Genomic DNA, 25,776 nt, shown 5'->3' on the forward strand with positions numbered 1-25,776 from the left:
GACTCTTCCCCCGAGTCTTTCGGGGAGACCTCTTCCAGGGGTTCGGGACCCACACACGCCCTGGGAGAAGAATCATGTACCCGATTACCCGAGGGCATCAACTGATTCTCCCACAATTGCCAGAAGTAGGGAAAATCCCGGCCCAGGATAACATCATGCAATAACGCCGGGACGAGTCCCACTTTATGTTGCACAGACCCATAGGAAGTAGTAATGCATATGACCGTGGTGAGGTACGAACAGGTGTCTCCATGCACACACGTTACAGAAAATTTGTCTGATGGTCCAGTCGGGGCTGACACCAGACTGGCCTTCACCAGAGTCACCACACTTCCCGAGTCTAACAACGCCATCACATTTTTGCCATCAACAGTTAAATCACACAAGTGTTTTTCCACATCCTTTTGACCGGCATTCACACTCACTACCCGTGCAACCATAGACATGCGGTTTTTAGAGTCTGTGACGTCGCACTGCATGGGTTCAGTAGTGACCGGACAGTTCGCAGCAATATGTCCCATCTCTTGGCAGCGGAAACACCTAACGGGCCCCTTGTTTAGACCATAGTTCGTTACTCTCGGCCTCGCAGTGCGGGCAGTCCCGTTTTCCTCCCCCACTGTCTTAGGGATTTTTCCATCTCCCCTACTCCCTGGAACAGTCTTACCGGTTCCACGTGGAGATGATGAAGAACGAGGTGGGGTAGCGTCGTCTCGGAGTCCTTCCGCCACGGAGTAACGTTCAACCAGATCCACCAGTTGATCTGCCCTCGTAGGATTTCCATGGCTTACCCACTTCCTCAGGGCTGGCGGTAGAGCTCCCAGGTACTTGTCCATGACGACTCTCTGGATTATCTCTGGCGCTGTCAGCACCTCGGGTTGTAGCCACTTCTTCGTCATGTGGATCAGGTCGAACATCTGTGACCGCGGTGGTTTATCCGGCTGATAAGTCCATTGATGCACTCTCTGTGCACGGACAGCGGTCGTCACTCCCAGCCGGGCCAAGATCTCGGCTTTCAATTTGTTAAAGTCCTGCGCAGCTTCAGGTTCCAAGTCATAATACGCCTTTTGGGCCTCACCGGAAAGAAACGGGGCAATCAGGCCGGCCCATCGTGCCTTCGGCCATTTTTCTCGCAACGCCGTCCGTTCAAACGTAGTCAGGTATGCCTCGACGTCATCTTCTGTCGTCATCTTCTGCCAGTACCGACTCACGTGAATCACTCTCGACTCGGCTTCCAGGTTAACCTCAGGTAAGCTTGCCAAGCGCTGCGCCACCTGCTGGAGAAGCGAACGATCGGTAACTGTCATGTCCACCAACTCCTTCAGCTGGGCCATCATCACCCGATTAGCTTCTTGCTGGACGGCGGTGGACTGTACCAGCGCTTTCACCACGTCCTCCATGCTCATGCTTGCAACGTGATGCCCGCGTTCTCCACCACAATGTGATAAAACACTCCGGGATCGCCTTTGCTGGGGTCAAAGGTCACGTGCATTCAGCATAAAACTCAGGCGCAGAGCTGGGATTCGGGTGAAACTGACCCTGGGTCAGGTTTATTAACGGTGAAAGCAATGCAAAAAAGGAAATAAAACATAAAACAAATCCTTGCCTGTCCGGCACTAACTAAACAATGGACAACCTAACTACCAACTGGCGGGCTTCTCCCATCCAGTCAAACCACAGTTGCAGTGGGCACTGCTTCCACTCACGTGTGTCTCTCACACAGACAGGCTCTCTGTGTTCCCAGGCTGAGACACTCACACAACCACCTGGCATCCTTTTATATCCACCTCCCATTATTCATTAGCAAGCAGGTGCGATACTGACCAGACTAGGCCACATAGGAAAGGAATCTTGGTGAGATATACCTGCCCTCATCCACTATTCCCACATGATTCTCACAGCATGTACAGGGAGAGCTGTTACCGATTGGCAGCAGGCAGGGAGACGTTGCTGGACACAAGCCTTTTCAACAGTCACATGCTGCTTGGTCCCCACTGGCTAAAGTATGTTTTACTCTGAGATACTGTATCTTTCTCTGAAATGCGACAGCATTTCAGAGTCAGACACACATGGCTGAAATCACACAGCCAGTATGGTCATCATACAGCCAGTGTTTGGTGCATGCTGCATGTGGATCAGGCAGCATGTATCGGCTGTCAGGTTCCCCAATTGTCGTGCTTTCACTGAAGATTGACCAATGTGCAATGTGCTTTTCTGACCAAGCCTTAACACTTGCACAGGGATGATGTTCAACTTGCATACCACAGGTTCCTATACAGACTAGGCAAATCCCTAACTACCCTGATTTGACCCCATCTGAATGCAGAGGTTGGCACCTTAAAATTCCACAATGGCACTCCCACTCCACATCAGCTGACCCTGAGTGACCTTAACTCTACCCTCAACTATACAGAAAGTGTATCCCAAAACAACAACAACAGAACATAGTGCACACAGACAAAGGGTGAGGTACAGGGCTATGGGCATGTTCACATAATCATAAATGAAAGACAAAAGAAAAAGAAAGAAAGCCAATAAGTCCTTCGGTATATGTGGAAACCATCATACCTGAAATGTAACAAAATGGGAAGAGTGCTTTGAAGGGGAGCACGCAAACAAACCTCAGCAAGACCATCTTAACTGGGGGCGCTGGTCCTCTCAACATCCATGTAATTTGGACTACAGCCAGCAAACACTGCATGTGCCAGGAGAGAATAAATAGCCTCTCCCAAAATGTGATAGGACAAACCAAGCGACGAAATGAAAACACCTGCACAGAAGCAGCACATAAGCAACACAGCAAAGGAAAGACAAGACCGTTAGCAGTTGGACAGAGAGAATACAGGCTGTGGTCTAACAGAAAGGGAAACTGACCCACAGTCAGAGGACACTGGATCAAGACCCAGAGTCGAGCCGCGACATGTGCTTTGCCTTGTACTTTGTTACAAACTACTGGCTAATGACTGCTTATAAGAGGCATTTACAACTCCTCACCAGAAGCTTCCAGAAACATGTGGGAGGAGTCTCCCACACTGAGGGAGGAAACAAACCAGTTCATTCTGGTCTGGGCCTAGCCAGGGGAGCAAAAACATACATGTGACATGCACAAGTGTGAATAAGTCAGACAATACTCACACCACCCAATGGCTGAAACACAAAATGACAAATTTGCAAAAATACTCTGCAGTAAAAAACATGATAATAATCAGCAAGTGCTGTATAACAAATACAGGGTATTTAGTTGATACGTTTTTTGCAAAAAATGTATACCAAGCCGCTTCACCACATCACTGTAACCCTTCACGAAGCAGTCCCTAGCTAATGTTTTTAAAACCTGAACATGTGAACAGTGTCTAAATGAACAGGATACAGACAGGCGCCTCCTAGTATATGGGCTTGTGGTGTAAGACAGCTCATTTATGTGCATGTCACACAGGAGAGGGGTGGGGTCTCCCAAACCATGGTTAGCAAGGAAAAAACGGGTTAAAAACATATATGTGACATGCACAAGTGTGAACAAGTCGGTCAGACAAGGCTCACACCACCCAATGGTTGAAACACAACAAGAAAACACAAAATGACAAATTTGCAAATATACTTTGCAGTAAAAAACATGATAATAATCAGCAAGTGCTGTATAACAAATACAGGGTATTTAGTCGATACGTTTTTTGCAAAAATGTATACCAAACCGCTTCACCACGTCACGGTAACCCTTCACGAAGCAGTCCCTATCTAATGTAATTAAAACCTGAACATGTGAACAGTGTCTAAATGAACAGGATACAGACAGGCGCCTCCTAGTATATGGGGAGCGAAAGATTGGTCTCCCTGACAAGCATACATTGCTAATGCCAAGGGATTCATTTAACCTGCCTGGTTCGCGTATGGTGAATTTTAACGGCACTACTACACCCAGAATCTAATTCCAGTCCACGCTGAGGAGACATTGTTCTCCACATTGTTGCTTCTAAAAGGGAGTGAAGCTTTCTATAGGTCGGAAAAGTGGGGCTGAACAAGGTCACTTTTGAATTATTGGTCTCTTTGTGTGCCTCTGAGGGAAGTCAGTGATATGTGACTCTTTCACCACAATCGGTGTAAGTTTTACCCCTGGGAAATGTAACACCAAAGTTGCCGCCACAGGGAGCCAATCTATGAAGAAGTCTCCTTCATCAAAGCATTATTTGGACTGTGTTTCCATGTAATTATTCCATAAATAGTTAGTGGAGTGAATTGTACTCTACCACACTGAGTGACTCTAAACCTGCTTACAATTCACAAGAGGACAAAGCATCCTCTCATATGCAAGCTAAAAAATACATTTTATATCCTGTGCTGTGAGTCAAATCCACTGTGTTAGGCTAAGTACACACCTGCATTTTGCAAGAGTGCGGAGGGCTGCATACTTCCTCCCTTAAGTCCGCTCTACTTCTGCACATCTTCCCTTAAGCTCCACCTAGTTCCGCATGCGTCCAGAGTACCTATCTTTAACATTGGGTACGCAGGGACATGAGTTATATGCGGATGCGTCCACATGCGTCGTTTCGAGGTGCCCGCCGACCGCACAGGAACACAACACGCAAACAAGCATCCAATGAATTATAATCAGCCTGCAGCTTTCACCCGGACGTCTAACTTGACGCCACAAAGAGAGCACTGAACAAACAGGAGAAAAGAAGTGCCAGCTGATAATTCATAAAGCATGGAAGGTGATAATGCAGATAAGGAAACTCATATGACAAGGAGAAGGCAGTCAGCCCTCAGCCTCTGTATCCTGGTGCAATTGAACCCAGTCATTCGTGTTTTCAGTTGTTTTGATCACACTGCTGCCGCCCCTCTGAATGTGGTGTGCAGCTAGGCATGCGCTGTCAGAATGCCGGATCAGCAGAGTTGTGACACAAGTGCATACTGTCAACTCCTCTTCCTGTGGGTAATGATGGATTACTCCACGGATACCAACAGGCATGGAGAAAAAAGTTATGTCATGTCAGCATAAAAACAATTGCAACGTGTTTCGGGGAGTTCTAAAGTATCAGGAGGTCTGCAGCTGATAGTTGATAAACTTCATAGTTTTTTTATTATATTTTCTTAAGTTCAATTTCAGAGTATGAATAAAGCAAGCAATCTACTCGAAATACAGATTAGACTGTTGACTGACGTATGATTAACCCCTTAGGCCTCTTTCACACTTCAGTTTTTAGTACTGATGACAACGGATGCCACCCGTCCGTTTTTTTGACGGATCCGACAAATTAAGAATTTTAAAGGAGAGGAGAGAGAGAGAATTTTGTCCGGCACCCAGAAAGAATTTCGGGTTAGATCAGTGTCTGGAGGATTCGCCAGAGAAAAAAACGTTGCAAGCTCCGTTTTGAAATCTTTGAGGATGGTGACGGACAGCAACTTTTGGCGGATCCGCAAAAAAAACGGATGCAACGGACGGCAATCCGTCACAATCCGCCAAAAATGGAAGTCAATGGGGAAAAAAACGGATCCTCAAAATAAAATTGCGGATCCGTTTTTTTCAAAACCTGGCGGATTGTGACTGATTGTAAAAAACTGAAGTGTGAAAGAGGCCTTAGTGATTGAGCAAAAATTTTTGAAATCTAACCAGTGTCAATTTATGTGGTAATAACTCTGAAACACTTCAACATATCTCATTAATTTTTAAATTGTTTTTCTTGACACATTGTACTTTATGATAATGTTAAATTGATGTCGATATTTTCTGTATTTATTTATAAAAATATCAGAAATTTGTCAAAAATTTCAAGAAATTAGCAATCTTCAAATTTTGAGTGATTATCCCTTTAATCCAGATAGTCATACCACATAAAACATTAATATATAATACTAGCTGAAGAGCCCGGCGCTGCCCGGGCATAGTAACTAACTGTGGTTAGTTATAGCAAATTATAATTATCCTCCATCCCATAGTCCCGTGCCCATATACCCATCATACATATCCACAATTCCATAGTCCCGTGCCCATATACCCATCATACATATCCTCCATCCCATAGTCCCGTGCCCATATACTCATCATACATATCCACAATTCCATAGTCCCGTGCCCATATACCCATCATACATATCCTCCATCCCATAGTCGAGTGCCCAAATACCCATCCCACATCCTCCATCCCATAGTCCCATGCCCATATACCCATCACACATCCTCCATCCCATTGTCCCCTGCCCATATACCCATCAAACATATTCCCCATCCCATAGTCGAGTGCCCATATACCCATCACACATCCTTCATCTCATAGTCCCGTGCCCATATACCCATCACACATCCTTCATCTCATAGTCCCAAGCCCATATACCCATCATACATATATTCCATCACATAGTCCCGTGCCCATATACCCATCATACATATCCGCCATCCCATAGTCCAGTGCCAATATACCCGTCATACATATCCTCCATCCCATAGTCCAGTGCCCATATACCCATCACACATCCTCCATCCCATAGTCAACCATTATGACATCATAATGAGCGGCGGGGATTGCAACCTATGATGACATCAGCGTCGCCATGGCAATCATTATGACATCATAATGAGGGGTGGGGGCTTGATACACACTTTTTCCCCATTATGTAGATAGGGGCAAAATTGTTTAGTGAATTGGAACGCGCGGGGTTAATATTTCGCCTCACAACATAGCCTAGGACGCTCTTGGGGTCCAGACGTGTGACTGTGCCAAATTTTGTGGCTGTAGCTGCGACGGTGAGGATGCCAATCACGGACATACATACACACATACATACATACACACACTTGAGCTTTGTTTATTAGATTTCCATCATGCCTGCTTTACATCAGCACCATTTGCAAAATGTTGTTTTATTTTGTTGTCATTTTAGGAGCTTTAAAAATGTATCAGTAATTTTTCATATTTTTCAAGGAAATTTACAAAACTAACTTTTATAGGGACCTATTAAGTTTTGAAGAAACTTTGGGGTCCTACATATTGGAAACCCCCAAAAGTGATACCATTTTAAAAACAGCACCCTTCAATATATTCAAAATTGCTTTCAGGTAGTTTATTAACCCTTCAAGTGCTTTTCAGGAATTAATGCAAAGTGGCATAACAGCAATGAAGAAATTTATTTTTACCATCAAAATGTTGATCACTTCTGAGCAGGTTACTCTGTCTGGCAGACCTTATGGCCGTTATTCATCCATGAATTGCTATGGCAAACATCAGGACTCACACAATTAAGGTGTCAGGGTGCTAATGGGGTTGAAGAGGAAGCCGCCACACTCAACCATCTAGATGATGTAGTCATTATTGACAGCAGCATTTAAGGAGTTAAACAACTATAGTCGGTACCAACACAAATCGTGGCTGATGCAGCAAGTTGTCAGCTCTATTGTACAGCCGACAGCTGCTGGATTGTCACCTGTATGGGGATTGCTAGCCTGTTATAACACAGGTCAGTAAAAAGACGGAAATGTAGGTTGTGATGGGTGCATAAGGGCTCGTCCAGGCAAGTGTATAATTGGTCTGTGTGCTGTTCATGTCTAGTGCACATAGTTGAATTTGCACACGATTTGCATGGGAAAAAAATCACAGCATGCACTACTTTGCTCTGTTTTACAGACTAGAATAAGTCAAATAAAGTAAAGACAGCTTTTGCACCCATCAACAGGGCAGACAGGCAAATGGAGTGCAATTAATGGACGTGTATAATCAGTCAATGTGGTGTCCATGTGTGCTACGGACCACACTCGGACTCATTATAGCCAATGTGTCAGAGCACATGGACCGATAGTCCGTGTGGAAAAAATCTTTGATTTACAGATCAGTGTCATGCATACAATGAAAGGCAGATTTGATACTCATCTGCAATGTACATGAGCATACTGAGGTGCACATGCCGAATTTGCAGTCGCAATAGGCCCGATTTTCAATACCGTCATCTGAACCGAGCCTAAAGGTGTCATCCATCACTCAGACTAACGTGATCCATTTAACCTCTTTCCGACATCGTGTGTAAATTTACACCAATGTGAGACTCCCTCCCTTTGATGTGGGCTCTGGCGGTGAGCCCACATCTTTCCCAGCACATGTCAGCTGTTTTGAACAGCTGACATGTGCCCGGAATAGCCGTGGGTGGAATCACGATCCACCCGCTGCTTTTAACCCATTAAATACAACTGTCAAACTCTGACAGGGGCATTTAACATGCGCTTCCTGCAATAGTGCCAGAAATCCACCCATCGGTGACACCTGTCACGTGATCGTGGGTCACCGATGGTTTGGCATGAGAACCAGAGGTCTCCAACAGACCTGTATCATTGTCATAGCCAGATTGCTATGAGCGCCGCCCGGTATGCAGAATTATGGAGGGAAAGAAAAGTGTCATCATGGGGATTAGCAGAAACTGAATTCAAGTTAAGAATTTTTTTTTTTAAGTTATCCTTCATAACAGCACCGCATGAGGATTCCAAAAATGACCTTTAGGCCATTTTTACACAATGCATTTTGTTTTGCCATACTTTCCAAAAACATGGTAAAGTTGTTTTTTTAAAAATTGCGGTAAAATTAAAAATGCATTGGAAACACATTGTGTGAACACAGCCTGGGGAGAGACCAAAGACTGAAGTATTTTGTTCCCAAAAAAGAGACCTTTCATTGACAACGGGTTCAAACAATAAAGTCTGGCATAGTGATGGAGATTAAACCCCGCTTTAGCTTTGCAAGTCTGCTTAATGGTAGGACTACACCTTTCAACCCAGATAAGGCCCTGATCACGACATGTTTTTGTCCCATATTTAACATGTACAAATGAAACCAGAAGTTTACATACACTATATAAAAAGACACCTATGCATGTTTTTCTCAATATCTGACATGAAATCAGAATAAACCTTTACCATTTTAGGTCACTTAGGATTACCATAAGTATCAATATTTGCCAAATGCCAGAATTTAATCTCCATCACTATGCCAGACTTTATCGTTTGAACCCGTTATCAAAGAAAGGTCTCTTTTTAGGAACAAAATACTTCAGGCTGTGGTCTCTCCCCCAGGCTGTATTCACACAATGCACTTGCAATGCATTTTTAATTTTACCGCAATTTTTTTTAAAGCAACTTTACCATGTTTACCATGTTTTTGGAAAATTATGGCGAAACAAAATGCATTGTGTAAAAATGGCCTAAAGATCATTTTTGGAATCCTCATGCAGTGCTGTTATGAAGGATAACTAAAAGAAAAATAATTCTTAACTTGAATTCAGCTTCTGCTAATCCCCACGATGGCACTTTTCTTTCCCTTCATAATTCTACATGTAATTCTTGTGTATTATGACATATTTAGCAGTCCTTTGCAATACACTGAAGTAAGGGTGAAGAGGTTCTCGTAATCTCTTTTTGGTTTTCCTGTTGAGGTGTGGAGTTAGAGCACAGCAAATCAAATTCTTGTGAGATAATAGAGGAAATAAGTACACCCTATTTGGCAAGTGGTAATATTCAGATGTATATTTAGTAACTTTATTAACATGGGGTGAAGCCTACAATTATCCAATAAAAACTATATATATATATATATATATATATATATATATATATATTGTTCCTTAATAGTATAACTATATGGTAACTCGGACATATCTGTGATCCAGGAATAATTTTTATATGCTGGAGCAACAAGTTTAAAACATGCATAAATTAAAATAATCTTCTGATATGTCATAGAGATGTGAGAAGAATCTACATGGACTCACATTATGCAAGCAATCTGGTCCTAACACAGCTTGGTATAGAGCAGGGTTCCCCAACTCCAGTCCTCAGGGCCCACCAACAGATCATGTTTTCAGGATTTCCTTAGTATTGCACAGGTGAAGTAATTATCACCTGAGCAATACTAAGGAAATCCTGAAAACATGATCTGTTGGTGGGCCTTGGGGACTGGAGTTGGGGAACCTTGGTATAGAGCATGTGGAGCTCAGAAGAATGATCTATACTGTTGAGGGAAAATATTTAGTTTAACCTAGCATTTCTATATATATATACACACATGTTTTACGTACTTACGAACTAGCTGCTAATCAGTGGTGGTTTGTGTCCTGAGTCTGCAACCCAACGCTCACCACACCGCTCACTACTGTAAGCTGCAGCTCTCAGCTCTTGCATGAGCATGCATACCTAGCGGTATACACAGAGTGGAGTATCACAAATAAAACAAGACTACAGGGTCCCGAGGCAGCGCACAGGGCCACAGGAAGAGCACAGGGGCCACAGGCAGCACATAAGGGCCCTAGGTGGTGGACAGGGGCCACAGGCAGGATACAAGGGCCCTAGGCAGCACACGGGGGCCCAGGCAGCACATGGGTCCCCAGACAGTGACCAGGCAGAACACAGGGGCCCCAGGTAGTGCACAGGGGCCTGTGGCAGTGCACAGGGCCTCACGCAGCACACGGGTATCCAAGCAGTGGATAGGGTTCCAGGCAGCACACAGGGGCCACAGGCAGCGCACAGGGGCTCCTGTCAGAGCACAGGGCCCCAGGCAGCACACAGGGGCCCCAAGCAGCGTGCAGGGCCCCAGGCACAAGGGTCCCCATGCAGCGCACAGGGCCCCAGGCAGAGCACAGGGGCCCCAGGCAGAGCCAGCACACAGGGCCCCAGAAAGCGCACAGAGGGGCAGAGACAGCACAGAAGGGGGGAAGAGACAGAGCTGTCTCTGCCCCCCTGTGCACTGTCTCTGCCCCCTGTGTACTGTTTGGGACCCCCTGTGCGATGTCTGGGGCCCCGTTCTTGAGTATATCACTTAATCCTGTGCGAAATCTAGAGCCACTATGAGATGTGCGATGTCTGGGGCCCCTGTGCGATGTCTGGGGCCGCTGTGCAATGTCTGAGGCCCCTGTGCAATGTCTGAGGCCCCTGTGCAATGTCTGGGGCCGCTGTGCGACATCTAAGGTCCCTGTGTGTTGTCTGGGGCCCTGTGCACTGCCAGGGACCCCTGTGTGCTGCCTGGGGTCCTGTGTTCAGCCTGGGGCCCTGTGCTCAGCCTGGGGACCCCGTGTGCTGCCTGTGGCCCCGTGTGCTGCCTGGGGACCCGTGTGCTGCCTGGGGTCCCATGTGCTGCCTGGGGCCCCATGTGCTGCCTAGGGCCCTGTGCGCTGCCTGGGGTCACTGTGTGCTGCCTGGGCTCCTGTGTGCTGCCTGGGGCCCTGTATGCTGCCTGTGGCCCCTGTGCTCTGCCTGGGGACCCGTGTGCTGCCTGGGGTCACTGTGTGATGCCTGGGGCCCTGTGCACTGCCTGGGCTCCTGTGTGCTGCCTGTGTCCCCTCTGTGCTAACTGGGGCCCCTGTGCTCTTCCTGGGGACCCTGTGTGCTGCCTGGGACCCCTGTGCGATACCCGGGGCCCCTGTGTGCTTTTCGGGGCCCCTATGCGCTGTTTGTAGCCCCTGTGTGCTGCCTGGGGCCCCTGTTTGCTGCCTGGGGCCCTGTACACTGCCTGGGGCCTCTGTGTGCTGCCTGAGGCCCTGTGGTCTGTCTGGGGCCCTGTGTGCTGCCTGGGGCCCCTGTGCACTGCCTTAGGCCCCGGGTGCTGCCTGGGGCCCCTGTGTGCTGCCTGGGGCCTTGTGCGCTGCCTGGAGCTCCTGTGTGCTGCCTGGGGTTCCCGAGTGCTGCCTGGGGCCCCGTGTGCTGCCTGGGGCCCCATGTACTGCCTGAGGCCCTGTTCGCTGTCTCTGGCCCTGTGACTGCCAGGGGCCCCTGTGCGCTGCCTTTTGCCCCTTGTGCTGCCTGGGGCCCCCGTTCGCTGTCTCTGCCCCCCCCATGTGCCGCCTGGGGCCCCGTTTTTGATGGTTCTCAAAAGCGTGAAATATCTGCTCTACAGCAGCTGGGGTATATTCTGACCCGGAGGGGTATAATCTGGCCTAGGCCAATTTATACCCCGGGGTATAGTTTGGCCTAGGCCAGAATATACCCGGGATATAATCTGGACTAGGCTACTTTAACCCCGGGTATATTCTGGGTTTGGGGTTAATCTGGCCTGTTACACCGGCACTGACTGACAGGCGGCTCAGCAGTGCATTAGTACAGATCCGACTGTCAGTAGGTGCTATGGTGCGGTTACAGGAGCCGCTCACCTGGGGCTTTAGTGGGGCCCGGATCATGAGTGGACTGCCCAGAATCTCTAGTTACCTTTTTTTATTTGAATAAACTTTATAATCTGTACAGGCACACACTCACGGTGTAACTGACCCAGCCCCAGATGGTGCGGTTGTGCGATTGTAACAAGGTGGCACGGGGTGGTGGTCCTGACCGAGTTCACTTAAAGCAACAGTCCATAAGCACCCCGGCTCCTTGCACATAAAACAGACAGGACAGATGCAACCCCAGGCGATTTACCTCTTCTCCATCAGTTGTGCAGCACAGGCAATCAGGATCCAGGAACACAGTTGTAATCCAATAGGGAAAAAAGTGGATGCAGTAAATGGAACAAAACTTCCTGATCTTTCTATAGTATCCTTCACTGCTGTATCAGCGGCAGCAAATGATTTCTGGACACTTAGGGCCCCGTCACACATAGCGACGCACCAGCGATCCCGACAACAATATGACCTTGTTAGGATCGCTGGTGTGTCGCTACATGATCGCTGGTGAGCTGCCAAACAGGCAGCTTCACCAGCAATCAGCACCAGCGACAGGAGGGTAACAAGCGACGCACGTCGCTTAGTTACCCACTGTGTACCTTAGTTACCAGCGCGCTGGTGCAGGGAGCTGGTAACCAAGGTACACATCGGGATTCTAAGCAGCGCGCGGCACTTAGAAACCCGATGTGTACCTTGGTTACCAGCTCCCTGCACCAGCGCGCTGGTAACTAAGGTACCCATCAGGTTTCTAAGCGCTGCACGCCGCTTAGAAACCCGACGTTTACCTTAGTTACCAGCGCGCTGATCGCTGGTCTCCCGCCTGTCACATGCAGTGATGCGTGCTAGCCAGTGGGAGACCAGCGATCAAAAAAATGTCCAGGACGATCAGCGATAACCGGTAGGGGGGCTGGTCGCTGGTCAGTGTCACACACAGCGATCTCGCTGGTGAGATCGCTGTTGCGTCACAAAACTTGTGACTCAGCAGCGATCTCGCTAGCGAGATCGCTATGTGTGACGGGGGCTTTATAGTCCTCGGCGGGGCACTACTCAGTCATGATCAGTGGCGTATCTAGGGGGGGGCAGCCGGGGCAGTTGCCCCGGGCGCAGCCAGCAGGGGGGCGCAGTCGGGCCGCCTAATGCAGCGTTCTGCAGTGTCCTCCCTGGCGGCTGCGTTCTGCCGCCCCCCGCCTGAGAGTCGGCGGTTCTCTGTGTCAGCTGTCAAGCTGACAGCCGGCGCAGAGAAGGAGGCCGTGCCGGCTCCCAGGGAGCAATTGTACTGGCGTCTATACAGACGCCTGTACAATTGAAGCTCTGACCGCCGGGCCAGAGCGACGTCAGCAGCGTGATCATGTCATGTGATCACGCTGCTGACGTCACTCCCCGGCGCCCAAAGCAAACGCTGGTGATAAGTGTGCTCCACTGTGGAGCTGAAGAACCACCGAAGATGGGAGATGAGGGGGAGTTAATGAGTGGAGATGGGGGGGATTTGTAGAGGGGATGGCGGTTAATGTGTGGGGGTATTTAGAGTGGGGATGGGGGTTAATGAGTGGGGATGCCATGGGGTTAATGTGTGGGGGGATTTGGAGTGGAGATGGGGGTTATTTAATGTGATGGGGGTTAATGAGTGGGGATTGGGTTAATGTGTGCGGGGGTTAATGTGTGCGGGGGTTAATGAATGGGGATGGGGATTAATGTGTGGGGGCGTTAATGAGTGGGGATGGGGGTTATTGTGTGTGGGGGCTAATGAATGGGGATGGGGGTTAATGTGTGGGGGTATTTGGAGTGCAGATGGTTATTTAATGTGTGGGGGGATTTGGAGTGGTGATGGGGGTACTTAATGTATGTTGGGGATGGGGGGATTTAATGTGTGGGGAGATTTGAGGACACAAAATAAAGAGTATGTATGAGGAAACAGTATGGGGGATTGGTGCAGACAGTATGGGGAGCGAATGGGTTAATGTAAGTGGACACAGTATGGGGAGTCGGGGATATGTGTGAGCAGACAGTATAGAGAGTGAGGGGGTAGATATATGAGGAGACAGTATAGTGAATAGGTGGGATGCTAGAGGGGAATAGTGTGAGGCGACAGTATATTGCAGATATTTTTATTTAGGAGCATTATAATGACACTTCTATCTTTAAGGGCGTCGTGTGGAGATTTGCTGCAGAAGACCGGAGAAGATGGAAGTCTGCAGAGACGGCTGTGGATGAGAAAACTCATCATGGGGTCTAGAAGAAAAGGTGACTGACTGCAGAGATGACGTCATCTATAAGGTACTTGGATGTAAATGTTATTTGTGATACTGACTAATTCTCATGTTTTTATTTGTTAGGAACATTAAAGGGGTTCTCCAGGTTTGTGCTGTGTCTGCAGACATTCTATGTGACTGCAGACTTCTGAATTCTCACAGTGCTCACTGAACGCTGTCAGGATTCTCTTGTGCCGGTAATTTACATACATGCGGTCACATGCTGACTAGACATGTGTGGCCTCACTCAATGAAAGTGAACGGAGCGAGGTCGGGCACGTCTAGTCGGAATGTGGCCAGAAGTATATAAATCACATACTTGTGCTGACATGACTGTACATCGGCAAGGGAGAATCCTAAATGTGTGCAGTGCATTCGTTGTGAGAATTCAGAAGCTGCAATGTCAGGATTCAGCGCTGCAGGTTCCAGTAGTCATCACATGGACACTCCACTCATATGCGATTTTCATACTTGACAACGAGCTTCTCTTCCTGCTTCTCTCAGTTTTTTACTGAACATTGAGAGCATTAGGAGGAGCAGCTCGTGGGTACATGGCTAAGTGTGCAAGTCGCATATGTACTTGGGGGGGGGGGGGGGGGCGCCGAACCGAATTCTTGCCCCGAGTGCCAGAGAGCCTAGATACGCCTCTGGTCACGATGCCCGCTTAACTGCCCGTGGGTCCGGGGCAGCAGTTTCTGTCCCCCCTCCTGGGGTTTGGCAAGCTCTAAATCACTGCTGAGCACCTGCCCGGGGCACTGACTGGAAGCCGGAGCTTCCTGCTCCCTTTAAGCTGCTGGTTCAGCCAGCTACAGAAGATGATTTATCCATCCATGTGCAGAGCGACTGCACAGCATTGTGAGGAGGCAGAGAGTGGAAGTGAGCAGGACTAAGGGCCCCGTCACACATAGCGACTCACCAGCGATCCCGACAACGATATCAACTTGTCAGGGTCGCTGGTGAGTGGCTACATGATCGCTGGTGAGCTGTCAAACAGGCTACAGGGCTACTGAGGGGGTCATTCTACAGTGCGGGGGCTACTGAGGGGCCATTAAACAGTGTGGGGATTAATGTGATGGCCATCATACAGTGAGGGGGCCATCATACAGTGTGGGGGTGTGGGGGCTTCTAAGAGGTTAGCATTCCGTGTGGGGTCTACGATACTACAATACAGTGCGATGGCCATTATACTGTGTAAAAGAGAGCATGATACTGTGTATAGGGGAGCTGTACAGGGGGAGACTCGGGACATTATTAAATGTAAAGTGGGCACTTTTTTTTTTAGGCCCTCTAGAGTATAGTAATGCCTTTCCCATAGAAAGTAATAACGCCCTGTTTGCTCCTTTGACAATCACAATAATCTGAGTTCCCCTATAACAGTAAGTGCCCACTTTACATTTAATAATGTCCCGAGACTCCCCCTGTACAGCTCCCCTATACACAGTATCATGCTCTATTTTACACAGTATAATGGCCACCGCACTGTATCGTAGTATTGTAGCCCCCACACGGAATGCTAACCTCTTAGAAGCCCCCACACTGTATGATGCTCCCTCACTGTATGATGGGCATCACATTAGTGTCATGATCCAGGTTGGATCTGACAGATTAAATGCACAAAGTAACCTTTTTTTTTCCTTTGGCTGTGTGCCAAAGGTGGTTTTGCCCCTGGTGGCCATTGGGGTCATTGCACTGTGGTGATTTCAGTTGTAGTTTTCCCCCTGGTGGCCATTAGGGTCATTGCACTTTGGTTACCTTAGTTTGTGCACGTAATTATGTAACAGGTGTGATTGCTCTATAAGAGAGCATCAGGTGTGTTAATCACTGTTGGTGATAGTTCCTCATTTGCAAGCAAGCCGAGGTAAAGAATGGAGCTGAAGGAGAGTCACGGGCAGCCCAGTCAGAGTGCTGGAGTAGCAGCTATGGTGTCTGCAAGGAGGGCTGGCATTGCTTGGTGGAGTGGCAGCTATGGTGTAGAGCTGCACTCAGGATGCTGGACTCGGTTGCGGAAAGCTGGACTCAAAATGTTGGACTCTTTGGCAGAAAAGCTGGATGCATTTGCTGGACTCTGTTTCTGAACAGCTGCACGCAGGTGTGGACTCTGTTTGCTCCAAGGCTGCACTATGGTGCTGAGAAGAGTCCAGGACAACTCGTTCAGTGTCCTGGAGTGGCAGCTATGGTGTCAGCGAGGAGTTCGTCTAAAGCATGGTGGAGTGGCAGCTATGGTGTCAGTGAAGAATTCTTGCAAAGCTTGGTGGAGTGGCAGCTATGGTGTAGAGCTGCACTCAGTTGCTGAACTCTTTTGCTGAAGCTGCACTCAGGTGCTGAACCCCGTTGCTGGACAGCTGCACTCAGGTGCTGGACTCTGTTGCTGGACAGCGCATCCAGATGTTGGACTCGGTGGAGGAAAAGATGCAAGCAGGTGGTGGGCTCTGTTGCTGGGAGCGTTAGCAGCAGAGCAAAGCTAAATGGTGTTCCCCTGTTTTGTCACTTTTCCTTATGTGTGTTTAGTGCAGTGGTGGGATTAGTTTCCGCACCGACCAATTCCCTAGCGAGGGTTTAGGTGCAGGGCGAGTCAGGGTTTTTAGGTTCTTGATCGGCGCCCGGTTCGGAACCGGCCTAGGGAACGTTAGGAGTGTAGAGACACTGACTCAGGGGAGTGCAGGAGGTCTCCACTTCCCTGTTCCCTATCGCAGGGCCACCATTGTTATTGTTACCCAGGTTTTCCCTATTCCCTTGTCTTATTGTATTAGTTACTGGCCTGCGAGCCGAGTCACATAGGACAATTACACGTGCCGCGTCCTGTTGTATCAGTTACCGGCCTGCTGGCCGTGTCACTCAGGACGGGGCACGTGACAATTAGTCCCCGCACTGTAGAATTACCCCCTCAGTAGCCCCCACATTGTTTCATGGCCGCATTAGCAGCCCCCAAACTATATCATAGACCTTTAGTAGCACCCACACTGTTATGGCACCTTAGTAGCCTTCACACTATGCTAAGATCCCCCAGTAACCCCCACACTGTATGATGAAAACCTCAGTAGCCCCTACTCTGTATCATGGCCCCCTAAGTAGCCCCCACTCTGTATCATGGCCCCTTTAGTAGCAGCAAAATTGTATTATGGCCCCCTTTGTAGCCCCCACACGGTCTCATGACCCTCTTAGTAGCCCCCACACTGTGTCATGGTTTCCTTAGTAGTCCTAACATTGTATCATGGCCCCCTCAGTAGCCTCCACACTGTATGATGACCCCCTCAGTAGCCCCCACAATGTCATTGCCCCCTTAGTAACCCCCACGCTGTCTCATGGCCTCCTTAGTAGCTGCCACTCGGTGTCATGGCATCTTTAGTAGCCCCCACACTGTATCATGGCCCGCTTAGTATCCTCCACACTGTCATGGCCCCCTTAGAAACCCTAACCCTGTATCACGGTCACCTCAGTAGCTCCGACACTGTATGATGACGCTCTCAGTAGCCCCCGTGCTGTCATTGTCCCCTTCGTAGCCCCCACACTCTATCATGGCCCCCTTAGTAGCACCCATATTCTATGATAGCTCCCTTAGTAGCCCTCAGTATGCGTGATAGCTTCCCCTTAGTAACCCCTTAGTAGATCCCATTATTTTTGCAGTGCCCCCACACATTATGGCCATAACACAATTTTCAAAGGAAATAATAAACATCATTTACTCTTACACTTACCCCGGCAAGTCCAGTAGCAGACAGCAGCAGGTCCCGAACAGACGAATGTAGTGATGTAATCGCGCCAGAACCACGTTCTGTGTGTTTCGCGGCTCAATAACGTAATCGCGCCGCTCCGATTTGGACCTGCTACGCACACCGATACAGTTGCAAATGCCGTATCTCCGGGTGGGATGCCTGCAGTCACTGTTCAGTGACTGACAGAGGCATTTAAATGGATAAACTTCAGCGATCAGAGCAAGCTCTGGTTGCTTCAGTTACAGGCAATTTTTAACTATGATTAAAGATAATATAGCGGCGCTAGTATATACAAGCTGGATCAGCTGCAAGTACCAAGCAACCCCCTACCACAATGGGGTAATTGTAAACAGGAATAGAAATAAATATATAAGTACTCACGCTATGATTCAGACATGAAAAACATTACTGATCAATTTTTGAAAAAATACCTGTGGTGGTGTTTTAAGGAATATTCTGATTCTAGATGAGAAGTGGCATATTCCCTCCAGTAGAAATTTGATTAGACGGGCTGGAGATTAGAAAAGAAAATATTTAAAGACTAGGAATTTATGTACTCAGAAAAATAAAAATAAAAATCCAATTTATGGATAGTTGTTAAAAAAATGTAGCATGCAGTGATAATAATATTATTATATTATGTCAGCGCCTTTCAGTGCGTGCAAACGGGCAATAAACATAGTTATAATATCGGCACTATCTTAAATTAATTAAATTAGTTGATGGACCATTGGTGGTGATACTATTAAGTCGTGCTGAAACTAAACAGTGTTAGTATGGGCTGAAAACAGGCAAAAAGCCAAAAAGTAGCTGACGCCGCATAGATATATTAACGCCGCGCCCATGAAAGTGCTGAACTTTCTTAGAAGGTGCTGCGCTATAGGCAGGCAAGGTACGGTACCTGCACAATAAAAATTAAACTTTATCTCCAATCAGTAGATGGTGGTTTACTTAGCTTATGTTCCGTATTAAAGTCTCTCAGGATAGGAAGTAAGTCCTGGAGCGTTGTCCCGGCCGGTGACAAGCTCCCCGGGTGAGCTGCTGGAGCGCGGATGACCGCGGTGAACGCTGGCAGGTCCTGCGTGTGGCTAGGACCTGCATGACGTATTCGGGTCACGTGACTAGCAGAGTCACGTGGTGCCCAGCAGAAAGTAATGGTGTGCAAGGGGAGCCAATAATCCTATGCTTTTCGGAATTGCTGCAGATTCCTTCATCAGGGATGGCTCCTCCTGCACTCATGGCTCTATATAGCATTGGCTCATTAACTCTTTAGTGTTCAATCAAAGGCAAACAGTTCGATTTCGTTGTTTAGTCCCTATGGTTTCAAGGTGTTCAGTTCAAAAATCCATTGAGTCTCTTCCCTTGACAATTGTTTTATAAAATTGCCTTTGCGCCAGTCTTTTTTAACTATTTTAATAAGTGTCTGCCTGCAGTCATCGTTCAGTGACTGACAGAGGCATTTAAATGGATAAATTTCAGCTATCAGAGCAAGCTCCAGTTGCTTCAGTTACAGGCAATTTTTAGCTATGTAGCATAGCCGGCATCTGCTGCATATGAAGTGGGCTCTGCTACTGAGTCAGTTTCATGCAGCCCTTAGAGACCTGTGACAAAACTACATCATAGGTTAAAGGGAATCTGTCATGTAAAATAACACTATTAACCTGCTGATATGGCATTAATCTGGCACAAATTCAATCTCCACTCTGTGTATAGAGAGCGGCAGATGTATCATGCCCTGGACACTGACTGACAGACTGCCCTAATGCTTGCTTGGTATTGGCATTAAAGGAGAGGAAGGAAGCTCGTGTGTGAACAGCAGCCACAGATAGGAGTGGGCTGCACTTTTCTCGCCTCTTCTCAGGATCAGTGTCACGTGGACCCGTCCTTTGTGACGCGACCAGCAGGCCGGTAACTAGGACAACAGGACGCGGCACGTAATATTGTCCTGTGTGACACGGCTCGCAGGCCGGTAACTAGAACAACAAGACAAGGGGTAGGGAAACAGTTACAACGGTGGGCCCTGCGATAGGGACAGGGGACGTGGAGACCTCCTGCACTCCCCTGAGTCAGTGTCCCTAACGCTCCTAGCGTTCCCTATGCCGGTTCCGCGCCGGGCGCCAATCACGAACCTGTCGCCCTAGCACACCCTACACCTATCCCTTGCTAGGGAGCTGGGTGGCGCAGGCACTGGCCCCACCGCTGCACTAATACACACTAAGGAAAAACACAAACAGGGAAACACCACTTAGCTTTACTCTGTTGCACTTGCTCCTGGCAACAGAGTCCACCACCAGCATGCAGCTCTCCTCAGAATCGCTGCCACCAAGCTCTGTCAGAGCTAAGGAAATCCCCTATGACTCCTTTCACACCAGGCTCTGTCAGAGCTGCTCTCCATCTCCTTCCTCCACCAAGGATGGTTGAAATGAACACTATCACCAACACTGATTGCAACACCTGTGACTCCTTTATAGCAGAGCCAGCAATCACACCTGCATTCTAATCATGTGCACTTAACTAAGAAATCAGAGTGCAATGATGCTCACCACCACCGGGGGGAAACTTAGAACAGACGACACCACAGTGCAATAATCCTAATGGCCACCGGGGGCAAAAACCCACCTAAGCACAACTTAGGAAAAAAAAGGTTACCTGTGCTTTATATCTGTCATCATCCAGGGGAAGAGTCTTGAGGAGATCATTTGCATATTCCCAGTGCCTTCTGGGATAAGTGAAGAGTCTCCGCGAGCTCTACGATCACTGGGTTTTGGCCGTTGCAGCTGAAAAGAGGAAATCGGAAAACCAGGGGAAGAGTCTTGAGGAGATCATTTGCATATTCCCAGTGCCTTCTGGGATAAGTGAAGAGTCTCCGCGAGCTCTACGATCACTGGGTTTTGGCCGTTGCAGCTGAAAAGAGGAAATCGGAAAACCAGGGGAAGAGTCTTGAGGAGATCATTTGCATATTCCCAGTGCCTTCTGGGATAAGTGAAGAGTCTCCGCGAGCTCTACGATCACTGGGTTTTGGCCGTTGCAGCTGAAAAGAGGAAATCGGAAAACCAGGGGAAGAGTCTTGAGGAGATCATTTGCATATTCCCAGTGCCTTCTGGGATAAGTGAAGAGTCTCCGCGAGCTCTACGATCACTGGGTTTTGGCCGTTGCAGCTGAAAAGAGGAAATCGGAAAACCAGGGGAAGAGTCTTGAGGAGATCATTTGCATATTCCCAGTGCCTTCTGGGATAAGTGAAGAGTCTCCGCGAGCTCTACGATCACTGGGTTTTGGCCGTTGCAGCTGAAAAGAGGAAATCGGAAAAACCGCGCGCCTATCGGCGTGCGAATTTTGGCTCATCTTTTTAAGAAATCTCAAGATGGAAGAGGCCAGGAGCCATTTGGTGAGCTGCATTTCTTGCTACATGTTCACAGACTTACCAGTGGAAAAGCCAAATTTCACATGCCACAAATGCAAGCTTGTGTCCCTGTTGGAGGAAAAGTTGCAAAAGCTCGAAGAGAGGTTGGCTACGTTGAAGATCATTAAGGAAGGTGAAGAGTTCTTGGACAGAGCAGAATTATCTCTTCATGTTACAGAAAGAGAAGAAATTCGAAGTGCACCTGAAGAAACAGAGGAATGGAGACATGTGACCCAGAGAAGCAGGAGGATCAGGAGGCAGTCAGCACCCATACTGCTCAGAAACCAGTACCAGGCTCTCACGCAGGAAAACGATGAAGAAATACATCAGGATAAGACTTTGCCAACAAACAGCAACCTTGTACGCCTTCAGAGTCCTCCTGGATGGAGAAAGAAAAATGTTGTGAAGAAGAAATGGAGAGTGGTGGTCATGGGGGATTCCCTGTTGAGAGGAACAGAGGCCGCTATCTGCAGACCGGATATAACTTCAAGAGAAATGTGCTGTCTTCCAGGTGCAAAAATTAAAGATGTGTCTGACAGGATATCAGGACTCTTCAGACCTTCAGATGACTACCCATTCCTGCTACTACATGTGGGGACAAATGACACCGCAAGAAACGACCTGGAAACCATCTGCAGAGACTTTGAAGACTTAGGCAAGAAAGTGAAAGAACTGGGAGCGCAGGTGGTCTTCTCTTCCATCCTCCCAGTGGATGGCCATGGAACAAGGAGGTGGAATAAGATTCTGCAGGTGAACAACTGGCTACGTCGATGGTGCCGTCAGCAAAGATTTGGATTTCTGGATCACGGAGTGAACTACTTATACGATGGACTACTTGCTAGAGATGGGGTGCACCTTACGAAGACTGGAAAGCATGTATTTGGAAGTCGCCTTGCTACACTTGTGAGGAGAGCTTTAAACTAGAACAACATGGGAAGGGAAGCAAAAGACCAGAAAAAGCCATACACCTGACAAATGCTATTGAGAACTCTGCTAATAGAAGTGGAAAGGAAGAACAAAGACGAAAGAATCTAATTAATAAAAATATTGGAGAAAGAGAAACCAATCACAAACTAAAATGTTTCTATACTAATGCACAAAGCATGGGCAACAAACAAGGAGAATTGGAACTACTAACACAGGAAAAGAAATATGATGTCATTGGAATCACTGAAACTTGGTGGGACGATACACATGATTGGAATACAAGACTAGAAGGATACAACTTATTTGCAAGAAACAGACTTGATAAACGAGGAGGAGGTGTTGCATTGTATGTTAGAAACGCGTATATCTGCACAGAGATTGAAGCTTCAGAGACTGGGAGTTCTGTGGAAACTGTTTGGGTAAGAATACAAGGACAGAACAATGGAAAGGACACCATTGTAGGCATTTACTACAGGCCGCCTGTGCAAGCTGAAGATATGGATGAACTCTTTATGCATCAAATGGCCAAGTTCTCCAAAAAATATGACATAGTTGTCATGGGAGATTTCAACTATCCAGACATTTGTTGGGAATCTCTCTCAGGCAAAACTAACAGGTCAAGGAAATTCTTATCCTCTCTTGCTGACAACTTTATCTTCCAAAAGGTAGGGGAGAAAACAAGGGGAACTGCTACCTTGGATCTAATCCTTATAAACAGGGAGGAAATGGTTGAGGAGGTAAAAGTGGCTGGAACCCTAGGAGGTAGCGACCATGCTATTTTAGAATTTTGGATAACTAGAGGCGGAAGACCTGTGAAGACTCAGACGTCAAGGTTAGATTTCAGAAAGGCAGATTTTAAGGGATTCAGAAAGATAATTGGAGGGATCCAATGGCTGGATATCCTTAAAGACAAAAATGTCCAGGAAGGATGGGAAATCTTGAAAAATGAAATTCTCAAAGCACAGTTGTTAACAATTCCGAAAAGAGGGAAGAATAGGAAGCATTTAAGGAAACCAGGATGGGTGAACACAGAACTTAAGCACATGCTAAAAAGGAAGAAAAAAATGTTTATAAAATGGAAAGAGGGAGGCATATCTAAAGAAGAATATAATGCTGTCTGCAGAATCTGCAGGGCACAAATCAGATTATCTAAAGCTGAAAATGAATTGAGGCTTGCAAGAGATGTCAAAAGCAATAATAAAGGATTTTGGGGATATGTCAAAAGTAAAAGAAAAGTCAAAGATGCTATAGGATTTTTACAGGATGAAAATGATGAAATGGTAAGACAGGATGTTGAGAAGGCTGAACTTTTAAATTCCTATTTTGCATCTGTTTTCTCTCAGAAAGGAAATGTAACACCAACTGTTATTCACTGTCCTATTAAGGGAATAGAAGAATCCAGGATATCTATAAACAGAAAGATAGTGAGGAAACACTTAGCTAACCTAAATGAATTCAAGTCTCCAGGTCCAGATGAATTACACCCCAGAGTACTGAAGGAGATAGCAGAAGAAATTTCTGAACCACTCTCCATAATCTTTGAAAATTCTTGGAGAACAGGAGAAGTGCCAGAAGACTGGAGAAGAGCAAATGTTGTTCCTATCTTCAAAAAGGGGAAGAAGGTGGACCCAGGCAACTATAGGCCGGTGAGTCTGACTTCTATACCAGGAAAGATCTTTGAACAAATTATTAAACAACATGTAAGTCAATACCTGGATAAGAATGAAGTGATCAAACAGAGTCAGCATGGGTTTGTAACTAATAAGTCATGTCAGACTAACTTAATTTCCTTCTATGACGGTATCACTGATTGGGTGGATCAAGGAAATGCTGTAGATATAGTATATCTTGACTTCAGCAAAGCATTTGACAAAGTCTCTCATACAATCCTTATTGAAAAAATGACTAAGTATGGAATGGACAAGGCAACTGTTAGGTGGATTCATAGCTGGCTTAGTGATCGGACCCAAAGAGTGGTCGTAAATGGCTGCACATCCAGTTGGAAGAATGTCTCAAGTGGGGTACCACAGGGCTCTGTCCTGGGCCCTGTATTGTTCAACATCTTTATCAACGATTTAGATGAAGGAATTGAGGGTAAACTGATTAAATTTGCTGATGACACAAAGCTAGGAGGGATAGCTAATACTAGAGAAGAGAGAGAGAGGATTCAAAAAGATTTAAATAAACTGGAGAAGTGGGCAGTAACTAACAGAATGGTTTTTAACAGGGAGAAATGCAAAGTACTACATCTGGGCAATAAAAATGAAAAAAGCATATATAGAATGGGAGGAATAGGGCTAAGTGACAGCACATGTGAAAAAGACTTGGGTATACTAATAGATCACAGACTGAATATGAGTCAACAGTGTGATGCAGCAGCAAAAAAGGCAAATGCAGTTCTAGGATGTATTAACAGAAGCATACAGTCTAGATCACGTGAAGTCATTATTTCCCTCTACTCCTCTTTGGTCAGACCTCATCTGGAATATTGTGTCCAGTTTTGGGCACCACATTTTAAAAAAGACATCAACAAACTGGAGCAAGTTCAGAAAAGAGCGACCAGAATGGTGACCGGTCTGCAAACCCTGTCTTATGAGGAAAGGTTGCAGGATTTGGGAATGTTTAGTTTGCAAAAGAGAAGACTGAGAGGAGACTTAATTGCTGTCTACAAATATCTAAAGGGCTGTCACATTGTAGAAGGATCAACTTTATTCTCATTTGCACAAGGAAAGACTAGAAGCAATGGGATGAAACTGAATGGGAGGAGACACAGATTAGATATTAGAAAAAACTTTTTGACAGTTAGAGTGATCAATGAGTGGAACAGGCTGCCACGAGAAGTGGTGAGTTCTCCTTCAATGGAAGTCTTCAAACAGAGGCTGGACAGACATCTGACTGGGATGATTTAGCAAATCCTGCTTTGAGCAGGGGGTTGGACCAGATGGCCCAGGAGGTCCCTTCCAACTCTACGATTCTATGATTCTATAGACCATGACAGTACCCTCCCCTTAATGAGGGGCCTCTGGACCCTCAAGACCACTCCCCATCTGGGAACCACCTACAGCGGGGACGCTGAGTTCACCCCAGCAACTACCTGCATGTCAGGTTGATGAGAAACGAGCCTGCTGGTATTGGCAACGTATGTTCTGGAGGCAACACACATCTCCGAAGCTCCGACCTGGGGAACGGGTTGTGTATGTGTATGTTTGGTATGAGCTGGTAACACTCCACAACACACTTCCACTGGATGTTTTTTGGTGGTCACCCATACATGCTCATTCACACACAGGTCCGGACCTGAACGTTTATTGCCACACATTTGTTTGTCACCACTTGGAGAACTCTTTCTGGGATTGACAACAGAGGCGTC

The sequence above is a fragment of the Dendrobates tinctorius genome, unplaced genomic scaffold (assembly GCF_039654945.1).
Source record: "Dendrobates tinctorius isolate UK_male_01 unplaced genomic scaffold, ASM3965494v1 ptg000270l, whole genome shotgun sequence".
Taxonomy (NCBI): Eukaryota; Metazoa; Chordata; class Amphibia; order Anura; family Dendrobatidae; genus Dendrobates; species Dendrobates tinctorius.